The following is a 14787-nucleotide window of genomic DNA, read 5'->3' as shown; positions in this document are numbered from 1 at the left end:
TGTAGCTTTTGTTCCTATTTCTTATTGGCTCAGCATTGTGAGGTTCCTTCCATTATACCTATGACTTTATATATGAGTGAAGATTTTGATTTTCATGAATTAAGAACAGAGTCTTCAAAGTCAGACCTGGAATCAAACTTGACTTTGCCCCTTTCTTGCCTCTGGGACCCAGAACAACTAGATGTGAACATATGTTGTGCTCACTTCTTTTCCTAAAAATAACTTTGTTCAGTGGATGAAACCAAAATGTCTTGGTTTTGTTACTCTATGGACTCACTACAGTAAAGTAAATAGATCTCGTGGTATTCTTTTGTTAAAGTTTAAAGGATATACGTAACCATATAGAAACTGAGAAGGATAGGAATGGAGAAGGTGTTGCAGGTTGGGATAGCTACTCTAATTAATTCTTCAGGGAAAACACTCTTGTTTTACATAATTTTATTCTGGTTAATTTTCATAGTTGCTGTCTTGTCTGACACTTGCTTATCTGATTGCAGTATGTGGTCATTTTCTTTTGCCTTTTGAGAGCTCTAGATGATATCTTGTTTCATTACAAATCTTTCTAACAAAAATAGCATCAAAATACATGTTCAAATGTCATGTTAGAGGAGCAAGCCTGAAATATTGTCACTAACCTGGCAGTTACCTTGCAATTAAACATTGATCCTTCTATAATATGCCAACATAAATAAATTTATTGCACTTTATTTTGTCATATAATCTCTTTATTGTTCGAGAAATAAACTACCAACTTATGTTATCCTAGCTAATACCCATTTTTTCCAAGCATATACAGCTCTAAAAATATTTAACAATGCACCAAATATTAACTGAAAAAATAATGCTTTTCGCAAATTTAATTTGAGAGACTTTATTATTTTTGTCAGTTAGAATGCTTCTGCCTTCTAATAACAAAAAAACTAACTCAAAATAATAAATGACAAAGAAAATGGCACAACAATGTGATCAACTACAGCAGTTCTTTTTATTTCTGGTCTCTGCTATCTTAAACATTTGCTTCACTCAAGATGGATGCAAAATTTGTAGCCAACAAATCCAAAAAGAATAATAAGAGGAAGTAAAGAGATTGGCTCTTTTTAACATTCTGTCCTAAGAAACATGAACATTCACAGAAGCCACTGAACTTACATCCTTGCCCCCATGTTTCATTGATGAGGTTTGGGCCCTATAATCATTTCTAGGCCAATCAGGCTCACTCTTGGCTGTGACAGACCAAATTCCTGGGTTAATCTCATGGTCATGCAGTCTCATGTTAGCACAGGACCCCTAGCTTAGAAGAGTGTCATTCTTAGTTTAATACAGTGCTAACATCATCTCAATATTCTTAATAATTTGTTTTTAATGAAGGACCTGCATTTTTATTTTTCACTAGACCTCACAGTTTTATGTAGCTGTTTCTACATGTTCCTTTGAGGTAATTACCTGTATGGGGCGGGGATAAATATCTGTATGGAACTTGTGTCTCCGAGAAAGGTGAATGGGATACTTGGAAGACAACCAGAAGGTTCTACACCACTTAGTATTTGACTTTAAAACTGGTTTGCCTTCATTGTAAATCACCAAGAACAACAGTTGGTGAAATGACCAGTCTGTACATAGCAGGAAATTAATTCCTCAGGTAAAGAAACCACTGAATACAAACTGGAAATTGATGGTATAGTGGGGGATTCAAGGGAAGTAACTAGGAGTTAAGGCATTTCTTCCTACATTATTGCTCTTGATGGCATCTAAAAATCATACCAAACTGATTCTCTTTAATTGATACCTCTTTCCCAAATTTACTACTATTTTACCCTCTTTCTCCTCACATGTCTACACACACACACACACACGCACACACACACACACAAACTTTCCAATGGTTCTCACTGCTGTAAAAGAAAACCAGAAAATTCTTAACACATATTACATGGTCAAGCATGATTTTGCCCTCTACCTCTCCTGCATTATAGAGCATTTCTTGCTACCTCAGTCTCTGAGCTTTGACCACCTAGACCTTTCAATTTTTTTAGAGCTCCATGTTGTCTAAAATTTATAAACGTTTATTATGTTATCCTGTCTATTTCCTTTTTCCTTCTCTCTTGATCATAGTGAACTTTTATCAGACTTAAGATCACATTTGGAATTATTTCCTCAGAATACCTTCCCTGCACCCAATTTCAGACCCAGTTATTATTGAAGCCTATAGCATTATATTGTTTTCTTTTAGAACAGGTATCTCAGTTTATATGTACATTTTTATCATTGTTTGCAACTTGTAGATTAATATATAAGACCTTATGCCTAAGAGATCAAGGGTGGCAGTAAAAAATCAGCTTCATAATGCTTTTTCAAAAATTTGCTTAAATTCATTAGAACCACTAACGAGTATTAAGATAGAATTGGCTCACATCTACAACTAGAGATTTTATTGTATGGAGGATGTGAGTTAGATTAGCTAAGCTTCAGAATTACATTGAATTTGTGTATGTTATTTCATTCAGACATGCAACTTTTGAATCACTTATTTTGTGATTTGGACCTGCATAATTGCCTGTTTGAACCAGGACAGCAATGAAAACATTAGAACACCCTGATTCTGTGCCAAATCTATGTTCTTTTAGTTAAATGATTTCTAAGGTACATTGAGGATTTGTTAAAACTCAATGCTTTAACCTGACTACTTCACTGAATGCTTTCCAGTCATTTTATTGTTTTTAGAAGCTTCTTGCATTGTTCACCAAACTCAAACATTAAAGTATTTATAAATCTGATGAGCTTGAAATGCTTTCTAATGAAATCTGGGGACAGATTTTTATTCCTCTCTTGTCTTGTTGTCCTTCATTAAAGACATTAGAGACACCATTGAATTTATATTTTCATTAGTTCTCTTTCCAAATGTTAACAATATGGTCAGTGATCTCATTGCTAATTAAAGTTCTGAAGTTAAAATAGAGCTATGGGTTTAAAAATGCACTGTGTGTATAAATGTGATTATGTATGTGTCTGTGTGTCTCTGTATTTGTGTCTGTCCACACACATTTGTACGTACAAAAACACACATCTTGGTGACTACATTGTTGATTAGAAAGAATAAGTGATTTCAAGATTTCGGAAAAAAAAAACAAGTAAACCTAAGTTAGCCACAAAATAGGAACTGAGTCCACCTTTATAAAGCTAGAAATTTTAGTTGGTTGAAACATTATCTAAATTAAAAAAAAAAAAGTTAATAGTATGCTATTTTTGTGTTCTGCTTTGTGATTGCATGAAAAGGCAACACCTGGCTATCACTCCCAAAGTCACGGACTCCTTTTCACAGCTGAAAGTCCTGTCCCTGTTGCCTCTGACCAACTATGCCTTCCTGTCCAAATGACTTGACTTCTTGGATGCTATTATTTTTTAAATTACTTAAAAGTTAAAAATAAATAAATAAATACCTGTCCTGTTACCTTGCCAGAGGTTAAGCTTTTAAGAGAAACTGCATAGGGTCATACTTAAGGAGATGATTCAGGAATTGGATTTATAACTCAGTATCTGCAAAAGCTTAGGCAAATTAGCATTTCCGAATCTCAGTTTCTGATCTGTAAATTATAGAATAATAGGAACCACATCAGAGTTATCGTGAGAGTTAAAGGAGATAATTTATGGGAAGCATCTGGCACATAGTAAGTACTCTCAATAAATCTTAAGTATTATTGCTATTATTTTAATCATAAAAGGTAGTGACCATGAAAGTTTTTTGTAACTAAAAAAAACTCTATAAACAGAGGACATAATTATGCGTTTGGTAGGTAGTCACACAGTAATTATTAGGTAGTGGCTTTTTAAGCATTTTGCTAAAGAAGTGTCTTTTTTTTTTCTTCTTAATTTGTGACATATTTTGAGTAGAGAATTGGGCTGTTTTAGAACCATTATAGTCCACCATAATTCATCACTGTTTTTCAGACTTTTCTGTCTAGAAATATTTTTTTCACTTGTCATACTAGACATGTAATAAGTAAGCATATTTATTATCTCCAGGGAGGTAGGTACTCTTAGTCTTTTTATGGAGGAATGAATGTTTTCATCTGATACTCTCATCTTAAAGAGACAAAGAAGTATCCTCTTATCCACTGGGTACAAGGTGAATGAAGATAAATGGAGACAATTTTAAATACTCAGAGGAATAAGTACAGTTAGAAAAAAAGGGTCACTTCCACTTTTAAGCTTAAGAAAGCTAGCGAGACCACAATGAATAATTATATCTAAATGAAATTGCAATTATTAATGGTACCGTCTCACTTTTAGCAATTTAATTGTCTACCAGAAGACTATCCAAAGATACTACATTATATTCTCTAGTTTTTTACTTCTTTGCCTACTGAAGCTTTTATAATGATTTACATTAGTAATAGGCTTTCTCCAGTTCACTTAATTTAATCATTCTCAATTTATTCTTCCTTTGATGGAAAGCCATTAAAAAGAGTGTAGAGCTCCCCCAAATCAGAACCCTTACCTCTGTAGACACAGGTGTATGATACTACATGCTTTTTCCTGTGCGGTTTCTCCAGAAGTTTTTTTTTTTTTTTCTATAAGGAAAGAACCATAGATTATAGCCCTACCTAAATGATGGCAAATGATCTTGTTTTGCAACATTAAAAAAACTAATGATAATAATAGGTAACATTTCTCAGATGCTATTATTTGTCACGCACTGTGCTAATGTCTCTGTGTGGCTCTCCTCATGTAATCTTCTTTTCCAAAGTATGATGAAGGAATGTATATGTCCTTCCACTATAACTGGGTAAACTGAGGCTCAGAGAGGCAAGGTAATTGGCCATGGCCATATAGCCAGGATGTGTCGCAGAATTGCTCCATTCCTACTATAGCATTTTCCCCAACTCTGTTTGAGAATATCTAATACACTGTAATTTATTTTCTGTGAATTTATTAAGAGGATGCTTCCCATTTTATGTTTTTTTGTTATTTGTTTTCTAGTACATAGTAGGTATTTGCATAGTAAGTTACATATATAAATTAAACAAATGGATGACTAGCAAACAAATTAGTGAATATTGCATATGATAAAATGAAATTAACATGACTATTGAGGTTTTGGGTTTGAGAACTGGGAGAATGGCTGGGGGTTGGCAGATAATATATATTGTGTTAGAGAATACTTAGTGTGAAATGCAGTGGAGAATCCAAATGGACAGAAATAGATTTGTACATGTACTATCATCTGCAGTGATTCCGAGGCCTTTAATAGCAGGGCTAAGTTTTTAATTCTGTGTATAATTTCTAGAGTGTTTGGTACAAAGAAGTTATACCATACATGGATATGTATAACATAAAACAATGGTGGTTAGAAATATAAAATGAGCGGTTATGTAAAAGCTCAGCAATGCACATATGTTAAACACTGTACATGTATATTATATATATTGAAATAATAGATATAGCAGATCATTTGGTTTGCGGAAGTGGCCTGAGTATCACACCAAAATTAGTAACTATGTTAGAGGGATCAAAACTGGTATATCACAAGTAATATAACTTTTAGATTATACCCATTTTTAAGGCATATAGAGTAAAACTTTTTCTTTTTTAGCTCATGACTTAAATTGTGTGACTGTATGTATATGTGTATGTGTGTGTGTGTGTGTGTGTGTGTGTGTGTGTGTTTGTGTGTATAATCAGGATCTCAGAGAAATATAAGGTTTGAAAATATCATACATTCATAGAGTTTGCCTAAATTACTTTCTAGGATTTTTTTTTCTTTTTTTTGTTCCCAAATGGTTTATCAAGCTTAGGAGAAAATATTATGCATAATTACTACACCTTAGATTGCAATATACTATACCAAACTAATCATAGATATTTATAGCCTGCATAAACTCTGTTTGCCCATCCATGGCAAGCATTTAATAAAGCTAGTTCATCTGGAAAGGAAGTTAAATTAAATAATTCAAAATAAATGTGATGCATATTCACAAAAATGTGGTATTTAGATTGAGCTAACAAAAAGGAAGTCAGGCCCCAGCAAAGACAGACAAGCTAAAATTTAGACTTTCTCTCTTTATGATACATTAGGTCTTCATCCTATCCTTTGTGTCCATTCTTTTTAGACATCATGCCTTGGCCCATTTTTATTAATCCCTTTAAAATCCAATACATCTCTGTTATATAGTGTATAGATATAATTTTAAAAATATCCTTCTGTGGCTATATACAAATCTAAAAACTATATAAGAATATTAAAATGACATTTTCAAAGTAGATGTTCTTTCTTAATATGAGAGCAAAATTAATTTAAGTAAAATGTACAGTAAAGCTAAAGGAAGAATGATTAAGTAAATTCTGATGTTTTCATTCTTGATGAATAATTAGTGTTGTAATAATCTATGAAAAAAGACCTGGGACATTTAACCAAAGATCATTTTCTACCACCATCCAAACTAAAGAAATACTTAACAGTAAATAGCAATGATACAGCCACTTTGGCTTATGAACAGGCCATAAGACCATGATATAGGTCCACAATCTCTTATCTGCAATTCTAAAATCCAAATACCCCTCAATATCAAAAATGTTTTTATGATTCATTTGGTGTCAAACTCTCTCGACCTGAGTTGATAGGAAGTGATACATAGTCTTTTCTTTTCTTTTTGTATGAATAGTCACACATTTTGCTAAAGACATATTAATGGTTGTGTTATATTGTATATTGTGCTTTTTTATCTAAAATCAAAAACATTTTGAGTTCTGAAACACGTCTGGCCCAAAGGATTCCAGGTAAGGGGTTTTAAATCCAATGAAGTTATTTTCCCAATCAAACCTATAATATCATCTCCCTCCTCACTCCAGACCCCATGGACAGAGGCAAGTTTTATTTGCATTTGATGATGTGAGAATAATTGTGTTTAAGGACAGGGTTTTGAGAAGGGACGGGACTTAGAGACATTGGAGAACATATTTTTGCCTCTTTCCCTACTCTCCTTGAGCAAGATTTAACCTTGTTTATTTAGACGTATATAAAGCAGAAGTTGAAAAATCTTTTTTTTTTTTTCCCGAGTTATTGAGAATTTGGGCCAAAGCAGATCCCTTTCATGATCCCTGTGATAAAGTGTGGTATAGATCTGAGGAGAAGGCACGTATCCTCATCACTTTTCTGTTCTGGTTGGCTCCATGAAAGCTGCAGCACTGGAAGCAGGAAAAAAGGATACTTCCAACATGGTCACTGGTGTTTACCTAGCAAGACCTGTGAGCAGTGGCAGCAGTTGATTTCAAAGTGACCTGCCTTCAAAAGATTAGGAATGCATTAAAAGTTAATAATTGAATCCCAGAGCCAGCAAAGGATATCTTAGATATAACTGGGTGACTCTGTCACACTGATTTACTAGTCACATGGAGACATGTCTTTGGGAAAGCCAAGAAATAAATGGTGAAAATTTTTAGGGAGCTAAATTCTTGAAATTATATGGAACTCAGAGCCATTCTAATAGGGGCATAAATATAAAAGTAGCACTGATAGGGCCGGGTGATGTTTGGGTTGTGTAGGGTGGGAATTTGTTTATTTTTATCATCAATAAGCAGCTACTAAGACTATATTATTGTCAACATGCTAAGGCCATAAATGCTCCTCAAAATACCACAAGACTCTTATCCTTTTTAGCATTATTCTCTCTATTCCATGATGAAAATTTTCAAAGCTCAAAATTATTTATTTAATTGTAAAAGTCGTAGTGTCTTTGACTCTAAAGGAACACCATTAAAATGCACTCACTTCCAAATCCATTAGCTACATCTCAGAAATGTCTTCCTAATTTGCCTATCATGTCTAAATTTATTTTCTTTGCCACATTTCCATAATTTATTAGCCTAATCTATGGCTATACACTCCTAACCACTGGCTATACTTCTGCTTTTTTGTTCCTCCAATTCTTTTTCTGCTGTTATATTTTGTCATTAAAGCCAAACTTAGTTATCTTTATTTCTCAAAACTCTCTCAGTGTTTCTCATTATACAGAGAAATATCCTAAATTTTCATCTTAGAGACTATGGTCCTTCATAATCTAAAGCAAATTCATATTTCCAACCTTATTCTTTTTAATCTTGCCTTTCACCCAAACGAGATCACTCACCACTCCCATTACTTCTTATTTATTTACCAATACCCATTGCTGTCCCCCTTAGAATGCATGTCTCAGTCTTTAAGCCTCCTAGTAGGGCAAGTCCAAACCTTTGTATGTAACCAATTAGTTCATCCAGTTTATATGAACTTATTTTCTTTTCTAAGAATTTGCAACATGAAAAGAAATGATCCCAACAAAGACTCCCTCAGACAAGAAGGTCTTTAGTACTTGTAAGCAAAAGGGAAATTATTTGTAGGTATGCAACAGACATCAGCAGAGATTGGTCTCAGTTTGGCTATTAATCACAACTTATTCTGCCAATTTTCTTGCCAGTTGCTGAATAAGCTTTGATGGGTTTGGCATCTGACTACTGGAATGCAGTCAAGAATGGGTATTAAGAGACTGGGATTCTAATGGTGAGATGTTACATGAATGTGACTCTGGTGATTCCAACATTTTCTTTTTGGTCAAATTTATAGTTTTCGCAGAACTGGAAGAACATTACTCATGTTGGCCACTTAAAAATTATGAAGTTTAAACAAGTGAATCAATTGCCTCTTAAGTTGCTAGGAGTCATTCACTTATTAAAGGTACTTCAGGTAACAATGAAAGTCTGGAATTGGACGCTCTCTTAAAAACATTGCCTTTTGACAGATGAGGGCAAGAGAAGCATGGGGGTAATGGTATCAAATATCAAAAACATTTTTTTTTTTTATCGTTTGTTTTTAACAAGGGGAAAAGTAGACCTGAGATGTTTAGCTCCTGGTAGATATTTCCACCACTATGTCTTTGACGTGAGAATAAGAACCGTTTCCCAGATTACAAAGACAGTGTGTTTATGTTATTGTAAACAGTTTGTGGCTTTTAGAACTCAGGTGCCAAGCTTTTCTCTTTGTGGAGTGTGTGTGTGTGTGTGTGTGGCATCTCTGTAAATATTAATTATTTAAAATAGATTTATAAATAATTTTCAATAATCATTTTCTGTTTATCTAATTTCTATTAAATCTACAAATCATAGCATGTTCTGTGAACTCTCTCAACCAGTCAAATGATCTCTTCGCTATTTCCTAGCATCTTTACATAGCTCATGGTGGCACATATGTGTTAATGAGGATCATTTTATTCCTCCTCCAGTTTTCTTTTTTCTCTTTCTATAAAGTAAAATATTTTACTCTTTTGGAAATATTGGGAAATTAGCTCTTTTTTTAAAAAAAAAAAATTTTCATCCTCCTTATTTACTTTTTCTCCAAAGAGAAGAGGTTAAATCTATTTTCCATGTGATAAGATAATGTTAAATCTAACTGGTGATGGTGACTTGGGGGAAGGGACAAATATGCACAACTTACTTATTCCCAGGTTCTTGCTTACTTAACAGTTTCAGTCTTCTTTTTTCTGTGTGATCAGAAAATGTTCATTGGAGCTAGCTAAACACTTGTCTTCTAGCTTTAAATGTAGGGGATCATCTCCGTCCCTGACTTTGAGATGCCATGCAGGAGGCAGCAATTCTTCCTGCAACTGGTTAATTGCCTGCTTTGGAAACCCTATCTCAGCAAATATGGATCAGAAAATCAAGAGGTAGGGGAAGAATTTGAAGTCGACTGCCCTTGCAGTCTCACCCTGTGTTCTCCAATCTAGCTGTGTCAAAAATGAAGTTTTATACTTAGAGATGCTGTATTATCACAGAGGTCTGAAAAAGAGTGAACATCACAATAATTTTCCAAGTTCTTTGATTTAGTTTCTAACTCCATTCATTTTTTTAAATCTAAGGCTGAATATATTCATCCAAGTTGATTGGTGGAATGTCTGAATCTTTGCCAGAATGTTTGGTTTATTGCTAGAAAATACAAAAATGGTATTGTTTTGAGTGCTTTCATCATATCCTATACCTTCCCCTTTCAAAATAACTTGTGTTGCAATATTCATTAATACATTTTTAATGTTTAATTATAATATATTCTTAACATTTACTAAATCAAGTGGACATTTATTTTGAATCTACACATACGCATTTCAGCCTTAATAATTATCAACACAAGGACAATTTTTTTCATCTACCTCCACTTCCCCCTTCTATTATTTTAAAGTAAACGCTAGAGAGCACGTTTAAAATCCATAAATGAATGTGCATCTTTAAAGCATAAGTATTCATAAAAACTAACTATAGTACTATTCTTGTACTCAAAGGAATATTTTTTTAATATTATAAAATATTTAGTGTTAAAAATTTCAATTCTCTCATAAATGTTATTTATTTACATTTTACTTACTTGGTCAGTATCCCAAATAAGTTCACATACTGTGCCTTATTGATATGTCTCTTATGTTCCACTAGTTTATTAGAATCTCCCCACTCCCTCTCCTGGACTTTTTATAACTGAGGAGATTTCTCAGATATTTTGCTGATTTTATTCCTCTGGCAACTTTTCATATGCTCTTTTTTTGCTGTTTTTCTATAAATCAGTAGAAATCTGATGCATTCTCCAATATGGTAACCTCTAATGTGGATATTTAAAATAAAATTAAAACATTCCTATAATGATAAAAAGTTCTATTGGGGAGTACTGACCTAGAGGATTTATAAGATTTAGGTGTGAATTTTTTTTAATAATAGTTCTTCACAGATGGTACTGTATTCTTTCACCAGGCATCATATAGTATCTTGTCCTTTGTGATGTAAGAAGCCATCAGTGACCAATTCTAGTTCTGTCATTCTTTAGAGATTACAAAATTATTATATTTTAATTCTATCATCTTTCGATTTATGAGCTGATAGTCTTATGTAAAAAGAAACTTCTGCATATCCACTCTACTACCAGTGATAACGGTTCATATAGGAAAAAACAAAAACAAAAACAAAAACAAAAAATGCTTGATTTTTTTTCTTTTCATTGGCTAGTTTTCAAAATATTAGGTTGGTAAATAGCATACTCCAAATGCAGATTTTTTTTTTTTTTGTGGCGGGGATATTAATATCAATTTGTGAATTTTAAAATGTTTGATGTGATTCAATCCATTGATTTTTTTTACCTGTATTAATGTTCCAGATGTCCACTTTGGCAGTGGAAGGCTCTTCAGGTTGGCTCCTGAGTGTTGTTGTTGTTGTTGTTGTTGTTTCTCTTGGAAGAGGGGTGGGTAGGGGTGGGGGTGGTGTGATCTTAGAGTTCTTTACACTTCTGATGTGAAAAAAATATTCCAATTTATTATGTACATTTCTGAATCTAAACATGGAACCAGGTATTTCTCTAAGAGGCTCTGGTTATTTTTTATCAGTACTAGAGTACAACTATAATCTCAGTATGAGGTGTTCAATGCTACTGGGTTTGAAATTGTTTCTAGAACTTTTCAGTGAATCAACTCAAGATTTTTTTTAAAAAAGATAAAATACATCATATACTCTTTAAAAATAAAATACATAAGTCCCTGCTTCCATTTCCAATCCAGTTTAGGTCTCCAAGGATTTTATCTAACCTCTATTACCTTATATCTGTATTCTCTTTTTCTCAGGCTGAGAAACTGGTTGTCAGTAATAGAAATGATAGAATATAGTTACTTATTTGCTTTGTTCTACAGTACAACAAAACAGCTTCAGAAATCCATCTTGAAAATTAAAGTTAATATTATTACAGGAAGCTTTCTTTCTTTCTTTCTTTCTTTCTTTCTTTCTTTCTTTCTTTCTTTCTTTCTTATTTTTGTCATTAGGATATATATATTTTAACGGTTTGGCAGTCAAATCATTGTGTTTTTAACTCCCTTCGAATACTGAGCCAAAGAAAAGTAGAGAATAGTGGCCATTGTTCATTGAATACTTAATAAGCACATTGAATACTTAACCAAGCACTTCTCTGAGTGCTTTATAAGGAATAACTCATAAATTGGAAAATAAATGATAAGGTCAGTACTATTTTAGAGATGATAGAACTGAGGTAAAATCAGTTTAATAACTTTTTGAAGAGTATTTCAGTAGAAAGTGGCTGAACAGGAGTTTGAACCCCAGCAGTCTGGCTTGAAAGCCCATGATCTTAACCACGTTACCATCTAGGATTATTAGAGGAGGGAGAACATGCAACCCTTTAGAGAAGGAGAATCTGTAGCAACTTTTAGATTCCATTTTAGATTCCATAAGCTCTACCTAAAATTTGGCCTCTGGGACTGTTATTGTGAGGATTTTTTATATAAGCTAACTACTTCCTTATGACAAATCTTAGACCAAGAGGACTTAATGGGATAATTTATATTGTGACTGAGAGAGAGTGGATATAGTGTCATCATCTTAATATGTCAAAAAGCACAGCTAAGTACATTTGTCCTCCAAAAGAACTCCTATTTAAAAATGATTGTGGCCCACGTCCTATCTGGTTTTGATTTTAAAAAATCATTGCAGTGCGTAAATAAAATCCCGTCAACTTTTATATAGAGAGTGAAATGTATTAACAATATAGTGGCGGATATACATTTTGGGGCTACATGAAAACTCAAGTGTCTCCTCTCTTGAAAGTCAAGAAAAGTTGTGTCATTAGCTGTTTGAGGTAAACATCTAGAATGGGATGGCTTTGCCTAAAATAGGACAGGGTAGTATATGTTTACTTTCAAAGTGTTAAAGCATCTATATCAATGGTCAAGGTAAATTCGTTGAACTTCGGGCTGTGCATTGGTGGTTTCAAATCTAGGTTTTTGTTTTGTTTTGTATTTATTTAATAGAATATACTCTCATAGCAAGTGAAGGCAATGAGTAAAGAACTAAAAGATGAAAAAGAAATGTAAGTGTCATGCTCGAAAGAGTGATTTCCTTAAAGAAATATGAACTACTGCATGCTTATAATACAACAGCTATGTTCACTTACTTGTAGGTTTATTTATATTAAGATAGAGGCAAGAGAAACTGAAGAACTCAAAGGTCAAAGGACACATAGCAGAATGGTCTAACTGAAAAGACAGGGCTCTAGATTGCCTATCATTTTTCCTAGGAGGGGAATGAGCTAATCCTGTATTGTTCATTCCCCTTCCATGCCCTAGAGGTCTCTGAGTGGTTTTACTCATGTGACTTTCAGAGACTGATGCCTCCCTGTGAGCACTAAGTTCTTCAAGAGGACTTACTGATGATACTCATTGCAATATATTAATCAGAGCAGGGGCTCTCTTGGTTAAAGGAAACTGAGAGGGGGAGGAGGGGATCTAAAGTCAGAATCCTATAAATCGAAGGCTTAAAAACAAACAAACAAAAATGTTCTTTCTTACATTTCTCATTCAAGAAGCTTTGCAAAGGAGATTTATTGTGTATTACTTTATCTAAAGGCCAAAGGAAGAGTTTACTCATTCAAAACCCCAACAAATGATATTTACTTCATGTAAGAGTTATGAAGAACAGCTATAAAACTGCATGACTCCAAGTGGGGATATGTCTTCTTTTATGAAAAGGGCAAATATTCCTTTAACAAATACTTCCATCAGCGAATTGTTAATGGGGCTATCATAAAGGGCTTATGTGATGATCCAGGAGATAATTGAGAAATTTGGGATGCTTGTTCTTTTCTACCAAATCTGGCTTATGTTATTTCTGAGCCAAGCTGTTGACCTTTTCTTACTTCTTTTGTTAAGCTGTGGCACCAAAAGGATTATGTTCCCAAACAATTTTAGAGAACCTTTTCACCATGAGAAAAGTAGAGGCTTAAAATTATTGAATACCGCTGCATTTACCCTATTTAATTGGAACACGTTAATTAGATCTAATTGCAAAGTTGTTTTAATTGGAAAATCAAGCATTGCACTGATATTGGTGTGCATGATTAAACAAAGTAACTGAGGTCACCAGTAGATTGTGTAAGATTCGTGTCTGTGATTGATTAAGTATGAAAGTTAATCAATTTAATTTATGTGATTGATGTTGATTCTTTCCTTTTGAAATTGCCTGTTTGTATCCTATTTTATCAAGATACTGTGTGTGGAATGTCAACTACAGTAGCTCTTCAATTTGTTTATTTTGATATAATGATGTGTTTATTTCTGATCTAAGCAATTTTAACATGGCTTTTGTGTCACTAATTAAGATTTTCAATAACTTGAGATAAAATTAGATTTTTCTAATAAGAAAATTTAATTTTCCTGGGGAAACAATTCAAACATCATGGAAAACTTAACCTATTAGTTCCATTAGTGGAATTGATGGTTTATTGTCTTAAAATAAACACCACATAGCTCAGGAGCAAAGGTGTCCCTTTTTTAATCACCACAGTGTCAGCGTGCTTTATACTTCCCAGCAACTATGATGATAATTATAACAATAATGAGATGAAGGATATTTATATAGTTGTGTATATAAATGTGTGTGTGTATGTATACACATATGTGTATATATGTATGTATGTATACATATATACACACATATATATGTTTACACACATATATACACATATATACACATATATGTCTATATACGTGTGTGCGTATATATACACATATGTGTATATATGTATGTGTGTGTATACATATATATACACACACATACATATATATGTTGTGAAAAAAAGTTGGTGATCAGAGATATTTGGAATTGTGGGTAAGGAATTGTGAAATTATATTATACCCATACTAAGTTCTCCAACTAGACTTATCATCCTTTAATCATTTCTTTAGCTCAAAAATGAACTATTAATAGTGCCTTTTCGGCTCTCTATTT

The sequence above is a fragment of the Pteropus vampyrus genome, unplaced genomic scaffold, assembly GCF_000151845.1.
Source record: "Pteropus vampyrus isolate Shadow unplaced genomic scaffold, Pvam_2.0 Scaffold30, whole genome shotgun sequence".
In the NCBI taxonomy this organism is placed as follows: Eukaryota; Metazoa; Chordata; class Mammalia; order Chiroptera; family Pteropodidae; genus Pteropus; species Pteropus vampyrus.
The sequence above is the reverse complement of the archived record's forward strand: the minus strand, read 5'-3'. Positions refer to the sequence as shown.